This window comes from Periplaneta americana, chromosome 11 (genome assembly GCF_040183065.1).
Source record: "Periplaneta americana isolate PAMFEO1 chromosome 11, P.americana_PAMFEO1_priV1, whole genome shotgun sequence".
In the NCBI taxonomy this organism is placed as follows: Eukaryota; Metazoa; Arthropoda; class Insecta; order Blattodea; family Blattidae; genus Periplaneta; species Periplaneta americana.
In genome coordinates, this window is record NC_091127.1 from 55,981,333 (window position 1) to 55,991,123 (window position 9,791).

The window sequence follows — 9,791 nt, forward strand, 5'->3', positions numbered from 1 at the left end:
TTTGTGGGACAGTGAAATATCGGGAACTTCGGCTAGCATCTCGTTTTTACCTCTTTCTCTGTTATAAAATTACCAGTGACACAGTTATTTAACATGCATAGCACTGGATATGCATTTGTAATGTAATCAGGAAATTTTCAGTATCCAGGTATTTTAATAATGTTGAATTTACTTCTTAATACATTATAATGTGTATTTTTATTACTGGATTGAGTATGTATAGATAAAACCATTTGAAATGCGTATTTCTCTCCATTCAAGAAGTAACATAAAACAAACTCCTGTACATTGATTTGTAAAATATGTACACAAATAGAACTAAATATTAGCTACTTAATATTGAATCTATGAGGTTTGTACTTGCATAATAACATATTGTTTTAGTTGATTTCTTTTTCAGATTGGGAAAGGGAATTAGTTAGGCTGGCCATGATGATTTGAGGCAAAATAATACATAACCACAATTTTTAGCTAAAAATAAACGTGTCAAGGGTCAATTCACCCCTTTTCCTTCAGAATACAGAGTATAAGCTCATGGAACTTAGAATGTCATAATAATTGTATAAATATGTAGTGTAATGGTATATTAGGTGACAATTCTACAATATTAATGCAGTCACAGTTTGCCCCACCTGTCATGTGCACATTTAAAATAGAATTTATTTTACTTTTCTGCAGAAGCTGCATATAAAATGAAAGTTAATGAATATGTAAAGCTCTTTTGTGCAAGTACATTGTGTGCAGCACTTTTTATTAGTTGAAGAACCTCTCTTCCTGCATACTGTCATTAAAAACTGGTGACTGATTCAACTCGGTAAATACAGAACAGTGAATGACGTAACTCCTATGATGAGTATCTTTGTGCATGTATGCACAAAGATTTGGAGCATTGTTTTCGATTTCTCTTTATAATTTAAAATCTATGGAAGCATGGTAGTTTGAATTACATTTGAAATTAATTTTAATAAAAGTGGGACAAAATAAATTTTTTCTCAAAGCAGTGGAATGATTGGGAACGGCATTATAGAATGGGACAGTTTCATTAGAGAGGGACATATCATCACATGTGTTGTTATACAGGGCTTTTATTTTAAAACTTCCCAGTCTAAATAGCTATTTATTTCAATTTAATTTAAACAAAAAGCACGCCAATTTAGCTATTGAAGGGGGGAAAGTTTAAAACCAGTGTTAATTGCATTTTAAGTTCACCCCATCCCCTTGACATGGCATCCCTATATTATGATACTTTAATTTTAAAGAGTATTCAATTGTTTAGGCATCCCATCCATTTGTTCTCGCATCTTTTGTTTTGTATTGTTACCTGGGCAGTGAAACCAGGGGGAAGTTTAAAACCAGTGTTCATTGCATTTTAGGTTTCACCCCATCCCCTTGAAATTTTACATGGCACCCTAATATTATGATACTTAAATTTGAAATAGTATTCAATTGTTTAGACATCTCATTTATTTGTTCTCACATCTTTTGTTTTGTATTGTTGCCTGGGGAGTGAAATCTAAAATGCAATTAATACTAGTTTTAAACTTATCGCTCAATATTTAAATTGACGTGTTTTTTGTTTAAATTAAATTGAAGTCAGCCTCATAGTTTAGTGGCCAGAGCTTCTGGCTACAGTTTAAGGTCCTGGGTTGATTCCCATTTAGAGCACAGGAATTTTTTCTTAAAGAGAATTATTTCTGTGTTCGTCCATGGTCTGGAATTTAGGTTAAGATTTAGATTTAAAACTCTCATGGTGCCACATAATCATGATCATATCATTGGGGTAATGTAACTCTGCCTTCCAGTGTCCCAACTTTAAAAATTGGTTAACACCTAAGCCGATAAATGTCGAAAGACATTGAGGGAGGGAAATAATTATTTAGACTGGGAAGTTTTGAAGTGGAAGCCCAGTATTTGTGACCAAACGGTTCCACATGCATAGTGATTCATTGTCGTTGTGCCACTGTAATAAAATGGAAAGAAGAAATCCCCTACAATTAAAAACGTATATTTTTTACTTGACACAAAAGCAATGAACATGAGTTTGTCCAGTAAATTCTTCACTACTTGAGCTCTTTTGCCAGTAGTATGAGTATCGGTAGCAGTGGACTGGAAAAGAGGGAAGATAAATGTGTCTGACCATCTGTTCGGAAAGTAAAAATCACATGGTATGAGGGTGGAGGAGAGATTTTCAATTCCATCTTAACATCTCTGCTGTTGGTACCTAACAATATTGTTTCCATTTTGTGCCTGAATAGGATTGTAGGAAAATTAATTATTACCTAAATAAAATACAGAAAATTAGTTTACAGTGGAATTCTTACTTTTTGTGACATAAGAGGAAATGAAACAGTAGACTTTCTGGATAAAAAGGACAAAAGGACAAATTTTACAATAATCTAATAACGGATTTCCTTCCCTCGCCCCCCATTAAAAAAACTAACCAAAAGTAAATTCAGTTCTGCTCAAAAACAACGAAATTCAGGTGAACCAAAAGATAAAATCTTTGAAATTTTATTGACTAACGCCAAGATAGTCCCCCCAAGGCCCATGTAAATTTGCAGTTGCATTGTTCAGATTGATAACAGGTGATGATTGTTTGACAAGCCACATGTACAGGATAGGAATTTTCCATATATCCGCCTGTGTATTATATGATGCAAATGAACATGAAATACATCAAAAGGTGCACAGAATTGCTACAAAAGATAGCATTGTATAAAAATACTGGAATGCAAGATGGTGAATGACTTCATTGTCAAATGCCTAGGCATTGGACCAGTAACATTTAGTTTCATTCAAAATCCTTTATAGCATGATCCAATTGGCAGTGGCGAAATCATGGGATTTTCTATGAGATATTCTTTGTTGTCATAAATGGTTTTTATTGTCACAGAAGTATTGTACATAATAGATCGTTATTCTGACTTTGTTTTAAAGGTATAATATAGATATTTTTGTTATTCTGACTTTGCTTTAAAGGTATAATATAGATATTTTTGTTATTGAAATGTAAGCTGCAAAGCATATGGGCGATCTCCACTGTTGTATGGCCTGTTTGCAGGTTTTTGTAGAACTGAATAACAGGTTTCACTTAATGTTCTTATCATTATGCACCATAAAGAAATATTTCACAACTCTAAATGTCGAGAAGTAATTTTAATTTATGGAGTAAAGCAAACTTGTTTTGTCAGTTGTGCTTTGTGCTACAGAATGTAAATGTACTGTACAAAGTGAAGACGTTAGTAATACTCCATGTACAGAAATCGTAACTTTAACCATAGTAATAAGTTTTGTAATAGCCTACTAGTCAGACTTGTGCTTCTCTGTTTTATCATATTTCAACAGATCCTGAAATAATTTTTTGTGTTATAACTTAAAATGTATTTTATTAAAAGTACGTGTATAGTAATTAGAAGTAAGAGATCAAATTAGTGCCTTGTAATACACAATTGTGCCATCCATGAGATTATTAAAATAGGAAACGAGTTTACTGTTCCATATGCAGTATGTTTATCCAGGAAATCTTGATATCAATGTCGGTAAATAATTACTCCCATCTTCACTTTTAAAATGTAGAAAGTTTTTTCGTAATGTCTGACATGAAAATATTTACCAGTATCGTAACAGATAAGATATTTTTAAAATTATAATTCTGGAGTAAATATATGAGTAAAACCCTGTATAAGATAGAAGAATGACTTGATATCTTGAAAATGAGTCCAGTCATAAACCTAAACTTCGAAGTAGGTAAAGAAACAAGAGATAATACCTGATATAATTTGAGTGCTGTTTCCAGTAGAACATTTACTTTGAAACCCAACGAATTTATTTACGAGTCTTTATCGACTTTAATTCAATTACGAACTCTGATACTGATTTCAGAATTGAAATGCTTGGATAATATATTAATTCTATACTGAAACTTTCACTTGATATTCCAATCCTTTTTCTCTTCACAGTATGAAAAAAAAGAAAGTCCTTAAGTAATAAAAAAATGTCAGTTGCGATCATGTTTTCTTTGTTAACAAGATTAGTATTAAAATGTTGCATTTCTGAATCAAAGTGGTAACTGAAAGGTGCGTTATGAAAAATTGTGATTGTATTAAAAAGCATAATTGTTAGTTATTCATCTCTTAATATCAGTTCATGTTTCACTTTTTCGTTGGTTTTATTTAAGAATTATTTAAGTACAATAGTAAACAATAATGTTCTTCTTAATTTATGTGCTTATGATTACAATTAAGACTGTTTTTTTATTAAGTACATATACCCCATATTATGTATACATATATAAAATACTGAAGTAAAGAGAATGAAGTGTAATTATGTTAGAAAGTAGTAATTTCACATGCAACATACGTGTTCAATGTGTACCTATAAGTAATACTGGGTTCCTCTAAATAGTATGATTATTTTTAAATTACTAATGGGTTTTCAAAGAACAAGAGCCTTGTGTGCCAATTTTTAGCATGTCGATTTGATTACTTACACTTCATACTTCTTGAATAAAGATTTGAGATTATCTTATTTCGATTAGTAGTACTTTACTCTTTGATCAAAACCATAATTTGGATCTGTATCATGGTGAGATCAACCAATCCTTTTTTTTTTTTAAATAAATATTGTAATATATTTTATATACGTGTGAAAAAATGTATAATATACAATTCCTTAGCATTCTACTGACGGAATTTCAGAATTATTACAGTGTTTTTCTTCGTTTTTTTTTTCTCATATTCTGTACAATTGACATACTACCCCTCCTGTCTTCTGACAGAAGACAGTACATTCAGTCATTTTAGTGCGCTACTGAACAGATATATGGCTGAATAATTTCGAGGAAAAATTGTTCCGGGGCCAGGTATCGAACCTGGGACCTTTGGTTAAATGTATCAATGCTCTACCAACTGAGCTACCCAGGAACTCTACCAGACACTGATCCAATTTTTCCGTCTATATCCACAGACCTCAAAGTGGGCTGACAACCGTCAAGCAACCAACATTGAGTGCACACTAACTCTGTGTGAGGGAAATTCAAATCAACTTTACAGGGAGTTATACCTGAAAGCTTGATTTGCATAATACACGTCACTGTTCATTAACAGAAAACAATGTAAGTCACACAGAGTTAGTGTGCACTCATTGTTGGTTGCTTGATGGCTGTCAGCCCATCTTGAGGTCTGTGGATATAGACGGAAAAATTGGATCAGTGTCTGGTAGAGTTCCTGGGTAGCTCAGTTGGTAGAGCATTGGTACGTTTAACCAAAGGTCCCGGGTTCGATACCCAGCCCCAGAACAATTTTTCCCTCGAAATTATTCAAATCAGCTTTACAGAGAGTTATACTTAAAAGCTTGATTTGCGTAATACACGTTACTGTTCATTAACAGGAAACCACAATTTAACTCACACAGAGTTAGTATGCACTCAGTGTTGGTTGCTTGACGGTTATCAGCCCACTTTGAGGTCTGTGGATATAGAGAGAAAAATTGGATCGGTGTCTGGTAGAGTTCCTGGATAGCTCAGTTGGTAGAGCGTTGGTACATTTAACCAAAGGTCCCGGGTTCGATACCTGGCCCCAGAACAATTTTCCCTCGAAATTATTCAAATCAACTTTACAGGGAGTTATAGCTGAAAGCTTGATTTGCAGATATATGGCTGGTCTGTACTGGAAGTGACTGATGACATAAAGTGTGATAACTAAGGACTAAATGATTGGATCAGAAACGAATTGTAGCCCTTTGTAACTGGTACTATACTGGTACCGGTACTTCTAAAGAGACTTGGTAAACCATGAAAAACTCAAGTTAAAATGTCACCCCTTGGTAACCTCTGCGGTGGCTGAATGGTCAGACCTTCAGACTTACGCAGGCGGCTCGGGTTCATGAAAAAATCCATGTGACACTTGTGGCGGACAAGGTCACAGTTGGGGTTTTTCTCTGGGTTCTCCTGTTTTTCCCCATATTAAGCATTTACATAATTCTGTCACCATTTCTCCATTTCGTTACCATTCCGTAGCATTCTCCAAATGCCGGCTGGCAACACATGAAGGGTGTTGGCCTAGGGACAAGTGGGGTTGCCTGCTTGAGGGCAATAGGCTGCTGTATGCAAAATTTTGATTTCAAATAAGTGAATGAATGGAAAAGGTGTAATTCGAAATTGTTCTCTTGGTCAGTGGTAATTGATGATGTACACCAGATCCACTTATCCAGTGTATCCAGAATGCCTGAGCCACACTCTCTGCAGATAGATTGGTTGATAAGAGAAACCGGTAACTTCTGGCCAATGTGAAGCAGTCTAAAGAAGTTAACAGATTTCGGAATATAAAGTCTATATATCCTTTCACGTGTTAATTAATTAACTAGATTATCTTGTTACAAGGTAAGAAATGAAAAGCAGACATAATTGACGTGGATTAGCTTTTGAGCATTCTGATGAAACTGGTGAAACTCACACGTAAGAGTGAATTTTCGCCCCATCAAGTAGCTGTTAGAAATGTTTGATTGTTGAATAAATGGCAAATAATTCTCGATCATATCCAGAGCAGAGTTTTTGTGAAACAGCTTTCTCAAGAAAAAACCAAGTGGTTGAAGAGATGAACTGTAAATTTGGTGGACCATTATTTCAGTGTCGTTTGTTTGTTTATGATTGAAGTTTTGCTTTTGGCATACCCCAATGGATGAAGGGAAACTAGCTCTTGAGCAGCATGTTGTTTGAAACACCGATAGAAATTCAACATTCCTAAATAACAACACATTTGTTCAATGTTGATGGTTTCGGAAATTCTATTATTCCTTTCAATTTTTCCGGACAGATTTGCCCTCCTCTGTATAAATTTCATGACCAAGGAATACTATGCTGCTCTTTACGAAAACACATTTCCGGATATTGAGCAGTATTCCATTGTCTGCTAGTCACTTGAAAACCTCTCAAAGGTAATTGAGATTTTGTTTATTGTTTGGAGTTGCAGTAAGGATGTCATCAAAATAGGCATGAAAGCAGTTTAATCCTTGATAAACTATTAAAAAGTTGATGTGGTGTTTCATAATCTGTATGTCATGAAAGGGGATTCATGCAGTCCGTTCATAGCTCGGTCGGACTTGGCGGTTGTTTACGTGTAACTCTGGCGGCAGGTGCGCCAATCTTCACCCAGGCCAAGGCCGCTGAACGATCCGGCCAAGCTATGAATGCACTATATAAACCAAATGCTATAGTAATGGAAGTCTTCTAAATATGCTCTCCCGCCAAAGAATTTGCTGGTAAGCACATATGGGATCATGTGTCGAAAAAACTGTATTTCCATCCAGGACATTCACAAAATCTTGTATATTCGGGATTGGATAATGGTCAGAAATGATTGATGCGTCCAGCTGTCTGTAATCTGCACATGGTTTTCATTCACCTTCTTATCTTACTATGTGAAGCGAACTATCCCAGGGACAGAAGGTCGACAGAGACAAGTTGTTTCATCATTTCGAATACCTTTTTAGCTATTCAAAATTTGTCAGGGTGTAAACAGTGTGGCTTGGCATGTATGGGAGGACCAAAGGTTTGCGTATGGTGCTGCATAGAATGATTTGCTAATCAAACATCGTGCTTCGACCAAACCGTAGGGGCTTTTTCAATTGTATGTTTGAATCAATTGTACAGACCCAGAAACAAAATTTTGACCACTTGAATTTTACCCAAATTTTATTTCTGGCTCTGTATTGATAAATTGATCATTCGTTTTCCAGGAAGATCCACGAGAGAATTGGAATGCATTAGAAAATCGGAATTGCACATCTGCAAGAGCAGGTGTGTGCTGAAGGGAGCTCACAAGGACTTGCACGAGCTCTTGTTAAATATTTATACTTGTTAAAATAGCTCATGAGGAAATATTAATAAAATAAATGCATTTCTATAATTTAACCATCTCCTATCTGCTAAAGCGATTGATTGAAAAGTACGATTTCAGAAATCTTGTGAAGGATAACTTAATAGAAAAGAACAATGCCTCTCTATCATCAACTATAGACAACGCCAAAAAAATAAAAAAAAACCATGAATTCTCTTACCATTAATATTGTGGAAGTTAAAAGAGGCTTTAGTATATCCGTAATGAATGACATTGCCAATTGTGATAGATGTAAATGTACAATCTCGCATTTGGTCAGTTTGATGACTATTTAAATTATTGCAAACCTATGGAAGAATGGGATGCAGTCCCATTTGTGCTATCCTGGTTGAAAAATCGTGTTGCTACTGACACTTGAATGCATTCTGCAGCTGAGCTGAATCCATTGTTGACCAAAATGGTAGTTTGAAACCTATTTTAAAGATATAAAGTTACTATACAAGGTGAACACAAAGTCTTTCCCTGATTTTAAACATTACTGAAAAACTATGCTAGATAAAGGGATGTGATTTATAGCAGATAATACCTCAACTTAAAAAGTTTCATGCATGCTGTTCAACATGTGCTCGGTTTATTGTCTGGAGAATGTCTAATTGATACTCGATTTCATGCCATGTTTTCACCAATATCTTACTTTACCAACCCTAATCCGAAGATGGTGTCTGTTGATTTTTCCGGAGTTATGAAAGAATGCCTCATTAGAAAAAACAAACTTGCTTAAGGTAGTCATTGTGTTCAATTCATTCGAGAATGGCCGCAGCAAATGCAGCACTTTGAGAATGGTTGTCTGGCAACAAAGCTTGCATGATTTGCACTTTGTAATGTGGAATTACAGCCATTTATGCAGAATTTTAACCACAGTACTCTTAAGGTATTCCAAGTTCATGTGAGGCATGACATATCGATTTTTTGGACAACGTTCAAAAACTGTGTGCACCAGCATCAACTGTCTCATCTGTCACTCAAAGTCTACCACTTTTCTGATCTCCAACACTGCCAGCCTTTTTTAAAACTTTATATATCCTTTGATGGTCTCCACATCTTCTCTCCAGAAATGTCGCAGAACTGTAATGAACTACCTTGTTTCATGATACCAAAAACAATAAAACACATTGCTATTTCACTGTAATAACACCAACCATAAAGTACAGAAAAGAATGAAAAAACACTCACTACATGAAATTCTCACCAATCCACAGTTCTGGAAAATTGCATATTTAATTTACAGTGGACATCGTGTAAGCAGCTTAGAGCTGGGCACACGTATTAAGAAGTAAGTAAGTTTCATGATACCACAAAACACTGTGCTTTTTCCAGCATGGACGACATTTTGATACTGAACTGTACTGTTCTGCAGTCCTGCATGAATCTCTATAAGTTGGACAATATAATGCCATAACTTTCATTTTTGTGTCTAAAATAGTTTTTAAATTACAATTGAGGTAGTCAGAAGCAAAGGGTGTAAGTGCACTTACGTTATTTTCCATAAAATGTGAGACAACGAGCACTTGGCTGACACCCTGGAAACGTACGATGACAAGTGAAGACCAGAGAAGTGAGAGTGGGATTGATTATTTCTTGTGACGTTGGTAGAGGAGACTGATTGCTGTTGACTGAACACAAAGACCAGTAGACAATGTGTGTGTGCATTGTGTGCGACTGAAATGATGACGAAAGTGTGTATGTTATATCATGTATATTTAAGTATCAAATAAAATATTTAAAAGTTACTAAGCATTCGTAAATTCCGTGAAGTTTTAACTTTAAATGTTAATGTGCGATGTGGTTAAAAGATATATCCCTTTACCACTGAAATTTTTAAATGCTTTAGTTTACCCTGGATGTACTTAAATAATTTTTTTTTTTTAAATATCACTTACACTCCTTTGCTTCTAA

The 9,791-nt window shown here is 34.9% G+C and overlaps 1 protein-coding gene across 3 annotated transcripts in view; it reads left to right on the forward strand.

Moving 5' to 3' along the window:
- LOC138709016 (protein arginine N-methyltransferase 9-like) overlaps positions 1-9,791 on the forward strand; it is an 88,922-nt gene that overhangs the window by 18,779 nt on the left and 60,352 nt on the right. The gene's annotated exons all lie outside the window — the stretch shown is intronic.